This window comes from Phocoena phocoena, chromosome 1 (genome assembly GCF_963924675.1).
Source record: "Phocoena phocoena chromosome 1, mPhoPho1.1, whole genome shotgun sequence".
Taxonomy (NCBI): domain Eukaryota; kingdom Metazoa; phylum Chordata; class Mammalia; order Artiodactyla; family Phocoenidae; genus Phocoena; species Phocoena phocoena.
Window position 1 is genome coordinate 76486152 of NC_089219.1, and position 22371 is coordinate 76508522.

Genomic DNA, 22371 nt, shown 5'->3' on the forward strand with positions numbered 1-22371 from the left:
TGGCAAGTCTTCGACTTAATCTCCAATCAGCCCTCCTACCATCACCTTCTACTTCTGGTGCCTAGCACAGCTTCCTCCCTTGGACTAGCTGCATTTCCCTTCATTTCTGTCTTCTGTTTCCATATAACCCTAAATTTTATCTAGGACCACCATATACACAACTCTAAAAGGATCCATTCAAATAATTTCTTATATTAATGGCACTCCTGGAGTTTCACAAAGCACAGTCTGTATATCTTCATGCAGTAGTCCTACTCTTAGAGCTGACATATGAAAAAGTAAGTATTCATTACAAATCACTTTATACTGTTCCATAAACCAGAAAGTTGTCTTAAAGCTTTTGTACCTACGATAGCATTTTAGTAAAACACATAGTCAAATCATATTTGTTGCTAATTAATTTTTGATTTATGATCCCAGTACCTTGTATTGTTCAGTAATCTGTATGATGATCAGCACATTAATACCGGTTATGTTTGACCTCCTGAGGAATATAAGCAAAGTGCTACACAAGTGATAACTGTTGTCACATGGTTATCAGGAAATAAGAGAGCGGCTTTCACACGAAATTGTTCTAGAGACATATGAGAAATTAAAAAGTAGGAGTTTGGTGGTATTGAAACTAGAACCATCCCTTAGTCCATAATTTGAAGTTCCGGTTAGACTTAGAACTAACAACTATCAAAATCTTCTGCTTTTATTAAAAACAGGCACACACAGTGTCTCAAATATACCTAAAACCTTATCAGCCTTCTTCATAGAGCAATTCATTGCTCTCCAGATTCCAGAGTCTAATAATACTATAACAAAGAAAGCCCGCTATTGAGTTTCAGTTCCACCTCCACCCTCTGCCGCATCACCATGAACATCACACACACACACACACACACACACACACACACACACACACATTTTGAGCCAACATGGGAAATGTGGGTAGCTTAGAAAGCTGTTTGGATATAGATTTGTCAATTTTGGTCAGGAAACGAAATAATTCTATAAAACTGAAATATTCTCTTCACCCATACCTCCTTCTGAATTTCTTATCTCAGAGAAACAAAAATATTTTACCACCCAGTCATTCAAATCAGAGACCAGGAGACCATCCCTTGGCCCTACAATTCCCTCACACTTTGTATTCAATCAGTCAACAAGTCCTGTCACAGAAATCTCCTTAACCTTTGTCTCTCCCCCACTCACCTTCAGTAATGCTGCCTCAGTTCAGCATCCATCATCATCTCCTGGATAAAGATGCCCCCTACCTGGTCTCTGTCTTGATTCTCCCCTCCCCAATATGCCTACTACATTGCCCCCAGAGTAATGCACAAAACCAAAATAATTCTTAAACTGTTTTTAAAATAAAGACTAATGACACAAAGGCAGAGACTATGACTCTACATCACTTTTTCCAGGCACCAAGGACAAAAGGGCCGAAATATGTGTCAAATGAATGAGTGCCAGGCCTGCCACCATGCAGCCCTTGCCTCCACTTCCCTATCTCTTACTGTACCATCTCACTGTTGTCACACATCTAATCAGTCAAAGACTTTCAGTTTCCCAAAAGTCCACACTGTTTTATGTCTTTAGGTCTTTATCAGGAACACCATACCCCTTTCATCCTTCTCCATTTCTAATCCTACCATATTCAGCCTCCCTTTTCTGCCTTCTGACCATATGCCCCCTTTCAAAAGTCCCACCCCTACTGCCTTTCCTGACTGTCTCCCCCACTCTCAAGCAGAATAGAGCACTCTTTCTTTTGTGTCCAACTCTCCACTCTTCATATACAGTCTAACTTCCCAATGCATTTATTTCTTTACATATTTGACATACATCTCCCTAACACCCCTCAACTGTACAGTGAGTTCTTTGGAGACAGGACTGCATCCTGGGAAGAGAGAAAAAAAGAGGAGTGAGGGAAGGATGAAGTAATGAATATTTGAACACACATACACATACAGAAACTCTTCCACTCCCTTTCCTTACCCTCTTGCAACCAGTTACCAAATCCTGTCAATTCTGAATATCTCGAAAAGTCCTCCACCTGTCTCTATCCTTAGTTCATGTCCCCAGCATCACTCACTTGGATTCCTACATAACCCTTTGCAAAAAGAGCCAGTGAACCATTGTGTAGGTTGTGCTCTGCTTGAAAGCACCCAGCCTTGTCAGGGGCAAGGAGAGTAGGGGTGAAATACAGTCCAAACTCAGCTCCCAAGACTAAAGTCGAGGGGGCACTATTTGATCATTTCTCTGCCCAGAGGGAACACATTTTTCTAATTCACAAGTTGTTTTTCTAATTCACACAACATATGTGCTAGCAACGCAGCCCTGTTTCAACCATTCTTCACCATAGAGCCAGAATCTTTCTAAAGTACCAATCGGATGCTTTTACTGTCCTATTTAAAACCTTCTAACGACGCTCCTTTGTACTCAGTGTGAAGTTCAAGCCCCATTATATGATTGATAATATCTTTCATGTTCCACCGCTTGTTTACCACTCCAGTCACAGTTCTCACACCTCACACTGTACTTGTATATACTAAGCTCCATCCACCTTCTCTGTATCCCCAGGCTACATCTCCATCCCCCTCTCCATCACCCATCCACTTCCACATTCTGCTGTCACATGAATGACTCATGCTCATCTGACCAGTCTTAGAATAGATATCACTCCCCTGGGAAGCATTCCCCAACTTCTCCAATTCCCCTTCTGACTGGGTTAAATTCCTCTCACATCACCTCATTCTCGCCCCCGGGATAAAACTTAACATTTTATGTCTTAATTGACAATTCACTTCTCCCTTATTTCTTTCCAGATGGTGATCGTTTTGAGGGCAGAAAACAATCTCTTATTAACATTATATCCTCTATACCTATCACTATGCTCAGAAAATATTTGTTAAAGGAAAGCATGGAATCTGTCTTATCTAGAGTATCAGTTGTAATGAATCAATCTCAGAGCTGACAAAAGTACAATAAGAGAAACCAGTAACCACCTTACTCTATAAGTTTACACTATAGGAAGACAATGTTATACCTCTGGACAGTAATGCTAAGTCACCCCATCTAATAAAAGTATCTTGAATTATATCCTCATTTTTAATGGAATAACAAACTTTGGCTTAACATTTTCTCTTAATGAATCTCCCAACTAGCCTTCATCTTCTATTTAGGTTCATTCAAATTGTTGATATAAATATAGTTCTGCCTAATACCTTCCTCCAACCCCAGCTGCTTCTATGACCCTGTTTACACCTGACCAGGATTTTACTTTAGTCCTTCAAATTAATTTCAAATATTTTAAGGCCCAGACTCATTCAAAAGTAGCTAAAAATGTATTTCACACTTGAGAAATGCAGCCCCTCTTCACTTTCCTATATCAGCTGGCCGCCCTTCCCATACTCCTACATAAACAGCAACACTGACCCACCCAGCTGCCTGAGGTCAAATGCAGAAGTCATTTTTTCTTTGAAATGCTGTTCCTTATACCTGATTTTTCATCACTGGCTCTTTCTTTGCACATCTCTGTTTAAATATCTCTTTGGCTAGGCCATCTCTGTCAACCCAGTCCTAAGCAGCAACTCAGTCACCATCCTATCTTTCGTTTTAAAATTCTCTGTATAGCTTTTACTTATTTTCTTCATTTTTGTACCAAATCTTTTTTTTTCACATCTTTATTGGAGTATAATTGCTTTACAATGTTGTGTTAGTTTCTGCTGTGCAACAAATTGAATCAGCTATATGTATACACATATCCCCATATCCCTTCCCTATTGAGTCTCCCTCCCACCCTCCCTATCCCATCCCTCTAAATCATCACAAAGCATGGAGCTGATCTGCCTGTGCTATGCAGCAGCTTCCCACTAGCCATCCATTTTACATTTGGTAGTGTATATATGTCAGTGCTACTCTGTCACTTCATCCCAGCTTCCCCTCCCCCCGCCCCGTGTCCTCAAGTCCATTCTCTACATCTGTGTCTTTATTCCTGCACTGTCACTAGGTTCATCAGGCTTAATTTTTAGATTCCATATATACGCGTTAGCACACAGTATTTGTTTTTCTCTTTCTGACTTACTTCACTCCGTATGACATACTCTAGGTCCTACCACCTCACTACAGATAACTCAATTTTGTTCCTTTTTATGGCTGAGTAATATTCCATTGTATATATGTGCCACATCTTCTTTATCCATTCATCTGTCAATGGGCACTTAGGTTGCTTCCACGTCCTCGCTATTGTAAATAGTGCTGCAATGAACACTGGGGTGCATTACTCTTTTATGAATTATGGTTTTCTCAGGGTATGTGCCCAGTAGTGGGATTGCTGGGTCATATGGTAGTTCTATTTTTAGTTTTTTAAGGAACCTCCATACTGTTCTCCATAGTGGCTGTATCAATTTACATTCCCACCAACAGTGCAGGAGGGTCCCCTTTTCTCCACAACCTCTCCAGCATTTATTGTTTCTAGATTTTTTTTTTTGATGTGTTCACTTACTTTAATAACACTACATTTACCATGTTATCATCATGGAATGTAAACTCAGGTTAGACAAGAGAATTTCACAAGTACAACAAAGCATTCTGTAGTATACCAAAGTTTGTATAATGTCTGACCAAACCAGCTTGCTCATAAATCACTTCCATTATAGGCAATTTATTTAGTTTAACATTTATGATTCTTACAGAGAAAATAAACATGTTGCACACATTTAAAAAGTGTTTTTCATTTACCCTAGCATTAGCACTTAAAATTCATATATCTATTTCAAAATGACACAAAAATTATTCTAATATAACAGCAGCAAAATATAATTCTGCAATTACAAAAGAGCTAGATGGGGATCTACAGTTAAGTTATTCTCATGTTTACAACTATGATTCTGAAATAAATACTACTTCAAAGCAGCTCTCTTACCAGCTTTTTAGGTTTGGCTTAAAAACACACATATAGTTGCCAGGAGGTTTATAATGTTGTATTCTGTGCACTGTTCTGAAAGGGTTCCTCTAGAGCCAACCAGCCCTTAAAACAGTACTCAGTCCACAAGGCAGTCAGAAAGAGTTAAATTAACTGGGGTAAATAGGATTCCTATATTACATCAAAAGTATATGATATTCTGCAGCAACTGGGAGCATTATCAGGATTGGCATGTTGTCCTCTTTAAAACTAATTTCATCAGAAGAGCTTAAGAAGGTGGACATTGTACCACTATCAAGAGCATTTAAAAATGACATGTTTTTGTGCTAATCTGCCTCCCCCGAATGACCTAGCTAGTGAACTAGTCACCAGTAACCTGGTCACCAGGCAAATCAAGCCTGCAAGAAAGGAAGCCAGTATTCAAATTACCATGTTATTGTCCGACCCAAAGAATTTATTTTCAACATAAACATATAACCTCAATATGAGATGTCTAACTAAAGCAAGCACCACCAATGAGACCAAGACAACGTCTCCTCTTCTAAGGTTTAGGTTTTGCCCAGAATTCTCGATACATGGAATCGCCCATACCAAGAGTCATTGTTCCCACAACAAAGCCTTGGGCTGCCATGCACATGTGAATCAGGTGAACAGACATTTTAGTATTTCCCCTGCTCTTCAATTTATATAATCTATATGCAACGATTGTTGCAAAACCTGCCATTCCAGTGGGGACAAATGATGCCTCTCTAGCTTTTCGGATAAGTTTAGATCCGTGATCTTCATCATATGAAGAAAGAGAATCATCTGTGTCGCTTGACATAGTGATTGAAGGATCTTCAGACAACTACAAGACATCGCAGGTTCCAACCGGCTTCTGCTGTTTCTAGATGTTTTGATGATGGCCATTTTGACTGGTGTGAGGTGATACCTCATTATGGTTTTGATTTGCATTTCTCTAATGCTTAGTGATGTTGAGCATCTTTTCATGTATTTGTTGGCCATCTGTATGTCTTCTTTGGAGAAATGTCTATTTAGATCTTCTGCCCATTTTCGGATTGGGTTGTTTGGTTTTTTTGATAAAGAGCTGCATGGGCTGCTTTACAAAGGAGGCAAGAACATACAATGGAGAAAAGACAGCCTCTTCAATAAGTGGTGCTGGGAAAACCGGGCAGCTACATGTAAAAGAATGAAATTAGGACACTACCTAACACCATACACAAACATAAACTCAAAATGGATTAAACACCTAAATGTAAGGCCAGACACTATAAAACTCTGAGAGGAAAACATAGGCAGAACACTTTATGACATAAATCACAGCAAGATCCTTTCTGACCCACCTCCTAGAGTAATGGAAATAAAAATAAAAATAAACAAATGGACGTAATGAAACTTAAAAGCTTTTATACAGCCAAGGAAACCATAATCAAGATGAAAAGACAACCCTCAAAATGGGAGAAAATATTTGCAAATGAAGCAACTGACAAAGGATTAATCTCTGTATAGCTTTTAACACTAAGTGATACATATTAATTTTCAATGGAATGTTACAATGTTTATTGTTTATCTTCCCAGCTGGAATATAAATTCCATGAGACCAGTGACCTAATGGTTTTCCTCACTTCATTAACTAGAAGTGGACTTGGCACACATGAAATTCTCAATAATTAACTGTTGAATGAATGAAGAGATAAGGGAAGAATGAACTGGTTATTTTATCAATATCCTTTTGTATGAGGATTTAGAATCAGGCCAAGGAGGGTTATTTAAAGTATTTATGTTACATAATATCTTATTTATATCTTTTCTGGCTCCTCTTTAGAGCTTAGTACATGAAAACCTTGGCTTCTGTCATTTGCTAGAAGAATTTTCACAAACACACCCATGCAATCAGGACCAATATTCAGAAAAGAACATTACTATCATCCCCAGGGACCCCTTTCTGTTCTCCTCCAGTCATTATCTCCCCAAAAGTTAAACATTATCTTGATTTCTAACAGCATAAATTGTTTTTACCTGTTTATATACTTTATATAGGTGGAATAATATAATACATATTTTTTTGTGATTGACTTCTTTTAGTGAAATATCTTTGTGAGAACCCTCTATATTGTTATGTGTAGTTGTATTTTGTTGATTCCTTAGAGTATAATAAGAGCTTTTAAGTTCAACATTCTATCATTAACATATTGAAATATCAGTTCATTTTTAATGATCATATATTCATGTAATAAAATTTATACAAGGAAATCTAGAATCTTTCCAATTTTTCACTCTTTTAAAATAATGTTCTTTATGATTAACACGCCTATAGCAAAATCTTAATTTACATCTTTAGTTGGTTAGAAGAATTTCTAAAAGAAAATTTTCAGAGACCAAAAGAAAAAACATTTTCCCTTTTTTGATTAACATTGGCAATTTATTCATAAGAAAGTATTAGCAATTCTTTTTATTATCAACTGTATATGACAGTATTTGCCTCCCTAAGCTATCACCAAAAGTAGATATTACTGTCCTTTTAAAATTTTTGTCAACCTGACAAAAAAGTATGTCATTAACTCATTTTCTCAAGTGGAGTACCTTTTTCTTATTGATTAATTGAGTAAAAGTTAATTCTTGGTCTATTCAGGTTTCCTATGACTGATTCTATTGTGATAATTTGTATTTTCCTAGAAAATTGTCTGTTTCACTGAGTTATTTTAATGGGTATGTAGTGGTATTTTGCCATTTTAATTTGCATTCTCCAAATGACTAATTCATTTACATCTTAAAATGGATTAGCAATATTTTAAGATTCTGCTCTAAATCTGACATTAATTCTTGAGATTGGTTTAGGCCTTGCATACATAATTAGAAAGGTTTTAAGTGCTTGCATATATATGAAATACATTCTGTAATCAAACTATATCTTTTTAATTTTCATGCAGAAATTAGAAAATTAATTGTGGATTACAGAGCCGTCTGGTTGCAAAATGTGTCCGTTTCATTGCCCTTTTGATTTAGCTCATCCAAAGGACTGTAAAAGCATTTGTGGCCACAGCTTTCAAAACTGTGACCTCCACTGAAAAGTAAGACCTTATAACAGAAAAGTAGGAAAAGGAATGAGCTGTCAGTAAATGTCACTAAAGGAGGCTAACTGGTGAGATAAATAAAAAATAAGGAAGGCTTTAGGGTGTGGATCTGGGAAATGAAAGGGTATGTAATTTCATAGTTAAATTATTAGAATATTTTCCTAAGGCCAAGAAAAGAAAAAGTATGTTACAAATAGTATTGTTGCTATTAAAATTAGTCTTTAAAAGTCCAGATTTATTTACAGAATAACGCTGAACATAAAGGCAGGATTCTATTCAGTAAAATAAGGGATAAGATATTAAAAATCTTTTTATTGCATTTTCCATTAAAAAAGGAGATAAAATGAGTTTCAACAAGATATATATAAAAATGAGACTTCTTAAATACTTGAGTGTATTATTTAAAGATCTTATGAAGAGTTTTCTTGGATTATGATTTAATAATTATGTCAGAGATAATTTAAATGTGATACAAGCTGTAAGTAGAGGAGGATGTAAATTTTAGAAGAGATTTTCAAGCACAAATTTTGATTTTTCAGGTGAAAAATGATCTTAAAATTATTTTTGTTTACAATAAGTGCTACTGGCAAAGTTGCTCTTCATAAGAGTTTTATGGGCAAATAAATATCTATGAATCAATAAATTAATTAATAAGAATCACTAATCCCTTAATTCATTCAGTGAACATTTAATTATTTGTACTCAATTTGTAATCAGAAGATATGGATCTAAATATTAGCATCATTTTTATTAACTACATGCCAGTTTTTTTCTGTAAATTTGTAAGATATGGAGAAAAATACTCCAGGGTATTTTGAAGATCTACATATGGATAATATATGTAAATTTCCTAGCATAGGGCCCAGCAAATAGTTAATACTCAACACTCTAAGTTGTCCTTCCCAGTTTTTTGTTTTTTTTTTTTTCTGTATGCGGGCCTCTCACCGCTGCAGCCTCTCCCACTGCGGAGCACAGGCGCCGGACGCGCAGGCCCAAAGGCCACGGCCCACGGGCCCAGCCGCTCCGCGGCACGCGGGATCCCCCCGGACCGGGGCATGAACCCGCGCTCCCTGCATCTGCAGGCGGACTCCCAACCACTGCGCCACCAGGGAAGCCCTGTCCTTCCCAGTTTTAACTGTAAAATTATGATATTAATTTATATCTACCAGAGTTGTCATGGGGAATAAAAGTGAGGTACCTACTGTAATGCATAAGCACCTATCAAAATGCGTGGCACACAGTAGAAGCTCAATCATTCTGTTCTCTCCTGATTTCCTATCATTTCATTTTCATGTCAACAATATTTGCTAAGCATCTACTTATGTGCACTGGATCTTGAGCAATGAGGGTAAACAAGTCAAATGTGATCCCGGCCCTCACAGAATTTATAATCTGGTGTTGAGGGAAAGACAAATTAGTCATTTAATTACAACCAGATGGTAAGAAGAAAGCCTTCATTACCAAATCAGCTTTTAACTCTGCCAATGCAGTGTTAGGCACTGGGAATACAAAGGTTATATGTGCTTGCTTTAGTTTACTTTGAGAAATTAATTAGGAAAGCCTGTCTACAGCATGATCACAGGTGTCTCAATGAGGTCCTGAACACCCCTCAGTCCCATCTGTCATTTGAGTTCTATTGTTTCTGTGTAGGTTTTTTTGTTTATTTTTTTGGTTTTTTTTTTAATGGTACGTGGGCCTCTCACTGTTGTGGCCTCTCCCGTTGCGGAGCACAGGCTCCAGACGTGCAGGCTCAGCAGCCATGGCTCATGGGCCCAGCCACTCCGCGGCATGTGGGATCCTCCTGGACTGGGGCACGAACCCGTGTCCCCTGCATCGGCAGGTGGACTCTCAACCACTGCACCACCAGGGAAGCCCATTTCTGTGTAGTTTTTATCCTTCTTGGCTCAGAAAGTGATTACTGTCTGTCAATGAGTATTTTGTTGTTGCAACATTCACATTCCTAAAATATGAGTGGTAAATTGTTGTTTACTACAGTTCAAGTGGAGGGTAGCATCAGTATTCTTGGCAACAGAATGTGGCCCAGTGAAGGGGAGATGCTAATAAACTCTTCACCTGGTTGCTGTCATAGAAAATGTCTTGCAGGTTCATGCAGGTGTAAAGCAGCTATTTACTTGAAGTGATTTTTAGAACACTGTGTTCAAGCTTACCTGCCTGTGCAAAGCTCCCCTATGGCTTACCTTGGACTCCCTCTTCCCCTCCTTCATTATCTACTTCCCATTGGTAAATTCATTTCTTCAGGTTCAATTCAATATGACAAATATTTATTAAGTGCTATTGTGTGCATATCCTCCGGAATCTAACATTTCAAATATTCCTTGTGTGGAAGCAAAGTTCTTAGCCCTCCATGAGGTAGGGAAACCTATAAAAGATGCTAAAAGAGAGACCATCAGCAGAGGTCCAGCAGTGCCAGTACACTCAACCAAGGAAGGTCTGTTAAGCTGACAAGAAAGGCCTGGCAGGGATGGACATGACTGAGTACTGAACAGTATAACACTTCTTTTGAGCTTATTCTACTTCATATCCTCAAAATAATAAGTATTAACATCTCATACATGAAACATCATGAAAGAACCTCTTGAGAACTGTATAAGACATAAACCAAGGAAATGCCTAAGTTCCCAGTGATTTAACACTTGGCCATGTTGTTATCACTCACTTTCCTTATGGAGCACCATTGCTCCACTTGCCTCATTCCCTACTCTAACATTCCCTACTCTAACATGTAGCCTCAACGAGTGATTTAGGACCTTTCCTCCCTTGCCATGGCACCTAACACTGGACATGCCAGTCACAAAGTCCTAACACCCTGGCCACACAGATTGGTTCAGCGGGTGAGCACATGGCTTAAGCCAATGCAACCAGAGTCCCTTGCCATGTTTGTTTAAGCTGAGGTAGGTGATAATAAGCTCTTTTATCTCAGGTGGTGAAGCTGGAAAGACATGAGCCTAGAACTGTCAGCAGCCAAGGTTCTTGATTTGTGGAGAAAGTCAGTCTGGAAGATGGATGCTAACATGATGACAGAAACAAAAGCAAGAAACAGAGCATGATTCCTGCTCATCTTGTGGCTCCCTATATCAAACATTACCCCTATTTCTAATATGGTAATAAACTTGGCATGTCCAAGGAACTGAAACCAAGTGCATGAGGAGACAGTGAAGCACATTAGTATATCTCAACAGTAATGAAATTTTGTGTATGTTAATATATCTCCATACTGGGTAAATATTAAAATCATCTGGAAGGTTTATAAAAACATCAGTATGGATTTTCACTTATAGTAATGTTGATTTGGCAATTCAAATCAACCTTCCCTCTTTATTCAATATTCCTCTGGAGATTCTAGTAGTGCAATAACCTGAGAAAAGAAATAGAAGTAATTGAGACTAGAAAAGAAGTAAAAGTCTCTTCGCTTGCAAATGACATGATCATCTACGTGGAAAATCCAACCTCTTCTACAAAACAGCTATAAAACTAGTATGTGATTTTAGCAAGGTTGCATTATACAATAACAATTTTCAAAAATATCAATCATACTTCTATACACTAGCAAAAAACTTGAAAAACTTTTAAAATGCCATTTATAACAATATCAAAATATGAAATACAGAAATAATATAACAACTGTACAAAAATCTTGTACACTGCAAACTACAAAACATGCTACGAGAAGTTAGAGAAAACCTAAATAAATAGAGCACTAAATCATATTTACGCCAGAAGACTCAATATTGCTAAGATGATAATTTTCCTAAAAATTACCAGTAAGTTTGACAAAATCTCACCAGGTTTTTTGGTAGAAAGTGAGAAGACAATCCTAAAACTTATGTGGAAACTGCAAGTAACTAGAGTAACCAATTTCTTTTTTCTGAAAAATAAGAAAGTTGGAGGACTCACATTGTCTGATTTCAAGACCTACTACAATATAAAACAACAGTAGACTGAAAACTATAAGACATTGATGAAATTGAAGAAGACACAAATAAATGGAAAAATATTCCATGCTAATGGACTGGAAGAATTAATATAGTTAAAATGTTCATACTACCCAAAGCAATTCAGTACAATCCTTATCAAAATTCCAGTGGCATTTTTTTTTTACCAGAAATAGGAGGGGAAAGTTCTAAAATTTGTATGAACCACAAAAAGACCCCAAATAACCAAAGCAATCTTGAGAAAGAAGAACAAATCTGGAGACATCACATTTTCTGACTTCAAACTACATTCAAAGCTATAGTAATCAAAACAGTTTGGCACTGGCATAAAAACAGACACATAGATCAAAGCAATGAATAGAAGGACCCCAAATAAACCCATGGATATATGTTCAATTAATTTATGACAATGAGGCCAAGAATATAAAATGGGGAGAGGATAGTCTCTTCAATAAATGGTGTTGGGAAAACTGGACAGCCACATGCAAAAGAATGAAACTGGATGACTATCTTTCACCATACATAAAAGTCAACACAAAATAAATTAAAGACTTAAGTTAAGACCTGAAACTATAAAACCAGAATAAAATATAGGAAGTTCTTTAATATTGGTATTTGTAGTGATGTTTTGGATTTGACACCAAAAGCAAAGGCAGTAAAAGCAAAAATAAACAAGTGGAACTATGTCAAACCAAAAAGTCTCTGCAGAGCAAAGGAAACCATCAGCAAAATGAAAGGTCAAACTTCTGAGTGGAAAAAAAAAAAAAAACTACTGAGTGGGAGAAAATATTTGTAAATCATATATTTGATAAGGGGTTAACATCCAAAATATATAAATAAGCCATATAGATCAATAGAAAAAATTCTATTTAAAAATGAGTAGAGGAACTGAATAGACATTTTCAAAAGAAGACATATGAATGACCAACAGGTATGTGAAAAAGTGCTCAACATCACTAACTACCAGGGAAATGCAAATCAAAACCACAATAAGATAACATCCCATACCTGTTAGAATGCTATCATCAAAAAGACAAGGGATAAGAAGTGTTGGCAGTGATATGGATAAAAGGGAGCCCTTGTGAACTGTTGAGGGTGGCGCAGACACTATGGAACCAGTATGGAGTTTCCTCAAAAAATTAAATATAGAATTGTCATATGATCCAGCAATTCCACTTCTGGGTATTTATCCAAAGGAAATGAAAACATTAACTCAAAAAGATATATGTACCACCATGTTCATTGCAGCATTATTCATAATAACCAAGATATATAAACAACTTGTGTGTCAACAGATGAATGGATAAAGAAGATGTGGAAGGTATGTACAATGGATATTATTCAGTCATGAGAAAGGATGAAATGCTGTCATTTGTGACAACACAGATGGACCCTAAGGGCATTATGCTAAGTGAAATAAGCCAGCCAGAGAAAGACAAATACTGCATGGTATTATTTATGTGTGGAATCTAAATTTTTAAAAGTCAAAGTCATAGAAACAGAGAGTAGAAAAGTGGTTGCCAGGAGCTGGTGGGGGGGTGGGAAGTGTGGTAAATATGGAAAGGCAGGTAGAAGGGTACCTGAATAGGGTCTGAGGATCTAATATATAACATTATAAATATAATAAATAACACTGTTGTGTAACTGGAATTTGCTAAGAGTGTACAACATAAATTTCTCACACACAAAAAGATAAGTATATGAGGTAATGGATGTGTTAATTAACTAGATAAGGGGAATTCTTTCACAAAACATACATATTTTAAATCATCATGATATATCACAATTTTACAAAATCAGAAGTAAGCAACATAATCACAATAGTAAGTCCTTACATATCAATAATCACTCTAAATATAAGTGGATTGAATTCACCAATCAAAAGGCACAGAGTGGCTGGATGAATAAAAAAAATAAGACCAACTATATGCTGCCTCCAAGAGACTCATTTCAGCTCTAAAGATACTTATAGGCTTAAAGTGAAGAGATTAAAGAGGATATCTTTTAAAGTGCAAGCAAAATGAAGGTGAGTATAGCCAAAATTATATCAGACAAAATAGACTTCAAGCCAAAAATGGTAATAAGAAACAAAGAAGGTCATTATACAATAATAAAAGGGTCAAAACATCATGAAATACAAGAATTGTAAATATATATGCACCCAGTATCAGAGTACTAAAAGATATTAAGAAAATACTAACAGATCTAAAGGGAGAAAGAGACAACAATACAATAATAGGACAATACAATAGTCAGACACTTCAAAACCCCACTGTCAGCAATGAATAGACCATCCAAACAGAAAATGAACAAAGAAACATTGAAATTGAACCATACTCCAGAACAAATGGACTTAACAGACATATATAGAACATTCCACCCAACAGCAGTAGAATATATTGATACATTCTCCTTGAGTGCACACAGAACATTGTCAAGATAGAACATGTGATAGAACACAAAACAAATCTTTGCAAATTTAAGAAGACTGAAATCATACCAACTATATTTTCTGACCACAATGGTATGAAACTAGAAGTTATCAACAAGAGGAAAGCTGGAAAACCCACAAATATGTGGAAATTAAACAATACCCTTCTGAACAACCAATGGGTAAAAGAAGAAATCAATAGAGAAATAAAAAATTATCTCAAAACAAATGAAAATGGAAATAAAACATATCAAAATTATGAGATGCAGCAAAAGCAATTCTGAAAGGAAAGTTTATAGCAATAAATACATATAATATTAAGAATTAGAAAGATCTCAAATAAACAACCTAACTTTACACTTCAAGAAACAAGAAAAAGAAGAACAAATTAAGCCCAACATTAGCAGAAAAAAAGGAAGTCATAAAGATCAGAATGGAAATAAATGAAATAGAGACCAGTAAAACAACAGAAAGGATTAATAAAAGCAGGAGCTTGTTCTTCAAAAAGATAAACAAAATTGACAAACCTTTAGCTAGACTGAGAAAAAAAGAGAGAGAAAACACATATAAAATTAGAAATGAAAAAGAAAACATGAAAACTGATACTATAGAAATTCATAGGCTCAAAGAGACTATTATGAACAATTATATGCCACCAAATTAGATAAAATTCTAAAAGCACATAACCTGCCAAGACTGAATCAGGAAGAAATAGAAAATTTGAACAGAATGATAACTAGTAAAGAGATTAAATCAGTAATCAACCTCCCAACACAGAAAACTCCAGGACCAGATGGCTTCACTGATTAATTCTTCCAAACATTCAAAGAAGAATTAACACCAATCCTTCTCAAACTCTTCCAAAAAATTGAGGAAGAGGGAATACTTCCAAACTCACTCTATGAGGCCAGCATTATACTGACACCAAAGACAGATAAGGATACCACAAGAAATGAAAACTACAGACCAATATCCCTGATTAATATAGATTGCAAAAATTCCCAAAATATTAGCAAACCCAATTCAAGAACACATAAAAAGGATTATTAATCACGACAAAGTGAGATCCCTGGTATACAAGGATGGTTTAACACACATTAATCAATAAATGTAATATATCACATTGGTAAAATGAAAGATAAAAATCACATGATTATCTCAATAGATGCAGAAAAAGCATTTGACAAAATACAACATTCTTTCACGATAAAGACACTCAGCAGACTGAGTATAGAAGGAACATACCTCAATATAATAAGGCCATGTATGAGAAACCTACACCTAATATTTATACTCAATGGAGAAAAATGGGAAGCTTTTCCCCTAAGATCAAGAACAAAACAAGGATGCCCACTCTTATTCAATATTTTACTGGAAGTCTTAGCTAGAGCAATTTGACAAAATAAATAAAATGTATCAAAATCAGGAAGAAAGAAGTAAAACTGTTGTTATTTGCAGATGATATGATTCTGTACATAGAAAATCCCAAAGACTCAACCAAAAACTGTTGGCACTAATCAAAAATTTCAGTCAAGTTGCAGGATACAAAATAAACATACAGAAATCAGTTGCATTTCTATACACTAAGAATGAAACATCTGAAGCAGAAATAAAGAAAATTATCCTTAGAAAAAGAAAGCAAAAAAAAAAATCCCATTTAAAATTGCATCAAGAAGAATAGAAACACAACATTGTAAATCAACTATACTTCAATAAAAATTTTTTTAAAGAATAGAATATTTAGAAGTAAATTTAATCAAGGAGGTGAAAGACTAATACTCTGAAAACTATTAAACACTGATGAAGGAAATTGAAGATGATATCCTATGTTCATGGATTGGAAGTATTAGCATTGTTAAAATGTCCATACTACTCAAAGCATATACAGGTTTAATGCAATCCCTATCAAAATACCACGATATTTTTCACAGAACTAGAACAAATAATCCTAAAATTTATATGGAACCACAAAAGACCCTGAAATTTCAAAGAAATCTTGAGAAAAGAGAACAAAGCTGGAGGTATCATGCTCCCTTACTTCTGACTATACTACAAAGCTACAGTAATCAAAACAGAATGGTATTGCACAAAAACAGATACATAGATCAATAGAACATAATAGAGAGCCCCAAAATAAACCCACACACTTATGGTCAATTAATCTATAACAAAGGGGACAAGAACATACAGTGGAGAAAAGACAATCTCTTCAATAAGTGGTGCTGGGAAAACTGGACAGCTATCTGTAAAAGAATGAGATTAGAACATCATATCCAAAAATAAACTCAAAATGGATTAAAGATCTGAATGTAATAAAGCCTGAAACTATGAAACTCCTAGAAGAGAATAGGGGCAGAATACTCTTTGACAAAAATTTCAGCAATTATTTTTTTTTAGATCTGTCTCCTAAAAAAAGCAAAAAAAGCAAAAGTAAACAAATGGGACCTAACTAAGCTTAAAAGCTTTTGCACAGCAAAAGAAACTCCTGAGCAAATGAAAAGACAACCTACTGAATGAGAGAAAAATATATGCAAGTGATATGACCAATGAGGAGTTAATAACCAAAATATATAAACAGCTCTACAACTCAATATCAAAAAAAAATCCAATTTAAAAATGGGCATAAAACCTGAATAGACATGTTTTCCAAAGAATATATTCAAGTGGTCAACAGGCACATGAAAAGATGACCAACACTGCTAATCACTGGAAAAATGCAAATCAAAACCACTATGAGATATCACCTCACACCTGTCAGAATGACTATCAGCAAAAAGTATACAAATAATAACTGTTGGCAAGGTTGTGGAGAAAAGGGAATTTCCTCAAAAAAATAAAACTAGAACTATCTTGTCATTTGTAACAACATGGATGGACCATGAGAATATTATGCTAAGTGAGATAAATCAGAGAATGACAAGTACTGTATGATATCACTTATATGTGGAATTTAAACAAGCCAAAACTGTAAAAACAGAGAATAAAATTGTGGTTATTAAGGGATGGTGTTAGGGGGACAGGACAGATGTTGTTTAAGGGTAAAAACTTACAACAAGTAGTAAAAAAACCCCAGAGATCTAACATGCAGTATAGTGAATACTGTATTATAATCATCAAACTTGCTAAGAGTCTAGAATTTAATTATTCCAACTACTAAAGACAAAGAATAATTATATAACATAATAGAGGTGCTAATTATTGCTACAATGGCAATCAGGTTACAATATATAAATATATCTAATTAACATATATATATTAAATTACACAATTTAAATTTATATATACAATATATTTAGATTTTAGATTTTTTAAATGAATAAATGAATATCTCTTACAACTCTGTTTGCCAATCATGCCTCAATAAAGCTAGAGGGAGAAAAGGAACTGATCCACAGTCAACCAATCAATCAATAAAACTACAGTAATCAAAGGAGTGTGTGGTATTGGTAAAAAGATAGACACATAGATAAGTGTAACAGAATAAAGGGTCCAGAAATAGACCTACACAAAAATAGTCAACTGATTTTTGACAAAAAATGAAAAGGCAATTTAAATGAGAAAGTACCAATTCAACAAATAATGCTGAAAAAATTGGACATCCATAGGCAAAAAAAGTAATAATATTTGTAATACATATCTAAGACCTCATACAAAAATTCTCAAAAATGGATCATAGATCTAAATATAAAACTATAAAATTTCTAGTAGAAAAGCAATTAGAAAATCTATACGCCTTTGGTTTGGAGATGAGTTTTTAGATATGAACCAAAAGCATGATCTATTAAAAAAATTTGATACTCAACTTTAAAAAAATGAAAAATTTTGCTCTGAAAAAGATACCCTGGGGAAAAAAATATTTTAACATATCCAATAAAGAACTTATAACTCAACATTAAAAATATAAACAACTCAGTAAAAAGTGGGCAATAGAATCTGAACAGATCTATTCAGAAATAGATCACCAAAGAAGATATACAGGTGGTAAATAAGCATGTGAAAAGACAGGTTTGCCTGCAATAATATTACCATGATGTTCTAATGGTGATTTCCATTTTTTCATTCTTTCTATATTTATTCATTGCAATGCTTTAAATAAGATTTATCCTTTCTCCTTTCCCCCTATTTTTATTCATATCACATGGACTCAGAAATATTTATTTTATTCTTTAATTTATAATTGAATACTATCATTAATTTTAAAAATTGAGTTAAAATTCACATAATATAAATTTACCAGTTTAAATATTTTAAAGTGTAAAGCCTTAACTATACATTAAGTAGGCAGCCATGTGGTAATATTTGAGATTAGAAAAACTTTGTTGCTAGAATTAACTCCAGGTGCCATGGTCTTAAAAATCCTACCACTGAAGACATATTCTTTTCAATTGATTTTTTATAATGTAGAATGCAACTAATCCAATTCAATGTCTTTTAGTACATTCACAATGTTGTGCAACCATCATCATTATCTAACACTAGAACATTTCATCACCCCAGAAAGAAATCCTACACCCATTAAGTAATCACTTCCTATTTCTTCTCCCCTCCCCTAAGCCCCTGGTAATGACTAGGCTACTTTCTATCACCATGGATTTACTTATGCTAGACATTTCATATAAATGGAATCATAAAATACATGGCCTTTGTGTCTAGATTCTTTAACTTGGCATAGTGGTTTTAAAGTTCATTTATGTTATAGCATATAACAGTACTTCATTACTTTTTATGGCTGAATAATATTCCACTGTGTGGCTAAATCACATTTTGTTTATCTATTCATCAGTTGATGGACATTTGGGTTGTTTCCACTTCCTCAGGATACTTTTGCCCTATATAGCAGGGGTCCCCAACCCCTGGGCCATGGACTGGTACTGGTCCTCGTCCTGTTAGGAACTGGGCCTGCACAGCATGAGGCGAGGAAGCAAAGCTTCATCTGCCACACACCCCTCGCTCACATTACAGCCTGAACCATTGCTCACATTACCGCCTGAACCATCCCCTCCCACTGTCTGTGGAAAACTTGTCTTCCACAAAACCAGTCCCCGGTGCCAAAAAGGTTGGGGACTGCTGATATATAGAATTCTTAATCAGCAGGTTTTCTTCTTTCATCATTTTGATTAAATCATCCCACTGCCTTCTGGCTTTTGTGGTTTCTGATGAGAAATCAGCTCTTAATCTTATTGAAAAATTTCTTGTATGTTTCTCAGCATAAATCTCTGAATTTATTCTATTTAAGGTTTGATCTTCTTGGATATGTAGATTCATATCTTTCATCAAATATGGGCAATAAACTTCAAAAAACCCTTGAGCATTATCTACTCTAGTTGAACATATGTATACCCAATGACCCAGAAATGCCACTCCTAATTATATACCCCAAAATAATATGTGCACATGTGCACTAAAAGACTTGTTAAAAATGTGTTATTAATAAAAGTCAAATACTTTAAACAATTTTTTTATTGTCCACTCAGAGTTTACACAAATGTTTATTGCAGTCTTATTCATAATAACCAAAAAGTAGGAGGAAAAAATAAATGTTCTTCTACTGGTAAATGGATAAGCAAATTGTAGTTTATTCATCCAGTGAAATTCTATTCAACAATAAATAGTAGTGAACAATATGCAACAATATGGATGAATCTCAAAAACATGCTGACTGAAAGTAACCAGACACCAAAAACAAAACAAACAAAACACCAAAAAACATACTGTACAATTCCATTTATGAAATTCTAGTAAGTATAAACTAATACACTGGCAGAAATTAGATTAGTGGTTGCCCAGGTATGTGGTTGGGAAAGGAGAACTGACTAAAAGGGGATACTAGGGAACTATTTGACATAATGGAAATGTTCTATACCTTGACTGTGATTATAGTTACATGGGTGTATAAGTTTTCAAAATTTACAGAAATGTATGCTGAAAATGGATACATTTTTGTATGTAAATTATACTTTAATAAAGTTGATTTTCTAAATAGATCATTCTAGCTACCACGAGGAAATTGGATTTTGGCCAGACAATGGTGGAAGCAGGTACACTAATTAAGAGGTTATTGCAGAGATAATAGTAGCTTGGATGAGTGTGGTAATCACAATGATAATAGTTAATGTGTATATGACATTTATTATGTGCCAGGCACTGTTCTCTGTACTTTGTGTGCATTGGTTTATTTCATCCTCCCACTAATCATTCATATGAAGTAGGTACTGTTATTAGGTACTGTTATGATGTTAAAGTACAAAAAGCTTAAGTGACTTGTGTAGTAAGTAGAAAAGCTGGTAGTTTGGCTTCAATTCATACACTTAACCATTATGCTCTACTGGATAGATTCAGAACAAATTTTGAAGGTACGGTTGCCAGAAGTTACTGATATGTAAGATGTGCTATGCAAGCTAAAGAGAAGAATCAAAGATGATGATTCCATAATGGGATGAAGAAAACTGGGAAAGTATCATGATTGAAGGGTGTAAAATGAAGAGGCCTCCATTAAACAAGTGAAAGCAAAATTGGACTCTTGTGTTTGTTAAGCAAAAAAGAGCTTTGTTTCCAGGTGAAGCCTCTGAAGAAAACAAACCACTATCATTTGGGCTTTCCAAGAGCAAGTAGTTCAGGAAATGGTGGAATATCACAAGTGGGAGCATTTAGGGATTGACTGACCTATAGCCCAGAGTATAGTCATTGAAGTTAGGCTGTTGCTGCTGGGCTGGCTTTTAAAGGTGTAAGTCCTAGTAGGAAGTTGTCACTGATCCGCTGGGATGGGTATAACATCTGATCTGCTGTTACTGTTTACTGTGACCAAAGATCATCAATTTCTTTCTAAGGGAATAAGAATGTGTTATTGTCAAGAAATAAAAAAATACTTAAACTCTGTTTAGGACATGTCATGTTTAAGATACTTAACAGCCATGCCAATAAGGATGTCAAGAAGATAATTAGGTCATATCAATCTGGAATTTCCAGTACATACACATCAAGTCTGAGAGTCATCAGCCAAAAAGACTGGATGAGATCACCTTAAGGACAGAAAGGAGCTAAACAGAGGCCTAGATGGGGAGAAGTCTCCAAATTTTGTAGATCAGGCACAGTAGGAGGAAAAAACAAACGTGTTTGAGAAGGATTCACCAGGAGGTCTGAAAAACTTTCTGAATATTCAACAAGGTATTTATAGAAAATAGTCAAGTATTTAAAAGGATATAATTGGAATAACTTTACCTGAAAAATTCTGAGCATTCCATTGCAAATAAGTTATAAATAAAGAAAACATGTTTATGAAAATGAAATATAATGATATCATTGAGTGCCCACTCCATGTCTGGCATTATATAGACACAGAAAGAGTGAGGTGGGTGAGAAGGTTTCTCTCAAAATGAAGGCTTGAATTTATCCTTGCATTCATTCTATCAAAAGAAATATTTAGCAAATGCCTTTGAAATACCTGACACATGCTTGATTAACAGAAATATAACTGAACAAGGTAAGCATATTCATGAAATCTAATGGAAAAGACAGCACCAGATACACCATTTTAGTGTATAGAGTGCTTTGGGTACTTAAATCATGGAGAACTAACCTAATCTAAGGGTCGTGGAAAGTCTCTCTAAGAAAGTAAAATTTTAGCTAAAACTTAAGAGGTGAGTAGAGATTCACCAAGAGGGTAGAAAATAATGTCCAAGGCAAAGAGAACAACATGTGCAAAAAGTTGGGGAGGAGATTCTCAGGTAGACTAGTCTGATCAGAGTGGGAGATGTGGCTGAAGAATTAAGTATGTGGATTTTAATGGGGTGGGGACCTTACAAGTCTCACTAAGGATTTTGGACTTTATCATAAAGTAAATGGAAATAACATAATCAGAGCTTGTTTTCAAAATCTCACTGTTGTAGGTGATATAATCTATATAATTAAAAGTGTCTGTGGGATCACAGAAGAGGAAAAGATCAACTGATCAGGTAGGCTCCCAAGGGAAAAAATATTTGAATTGAGTTTTGAAGCATGGGA

The 22371-nt window shown here is 35.2% G+C and overlaps 1 pseudogene; it reads right to left on the bottom strand.

The window, feature by feature from the left end:
• Positions 1-5453: 5453 nt before the first annotated feature.
• Positions 5454-5735, bottom strand: LOC136132350 (HIG1 domain family member 1A, mitochondrial pseudogene; annotated as a pseudogene).
• Between the last annotated feature and the right edge of the window lie 16636 nt (positions 5736-22371).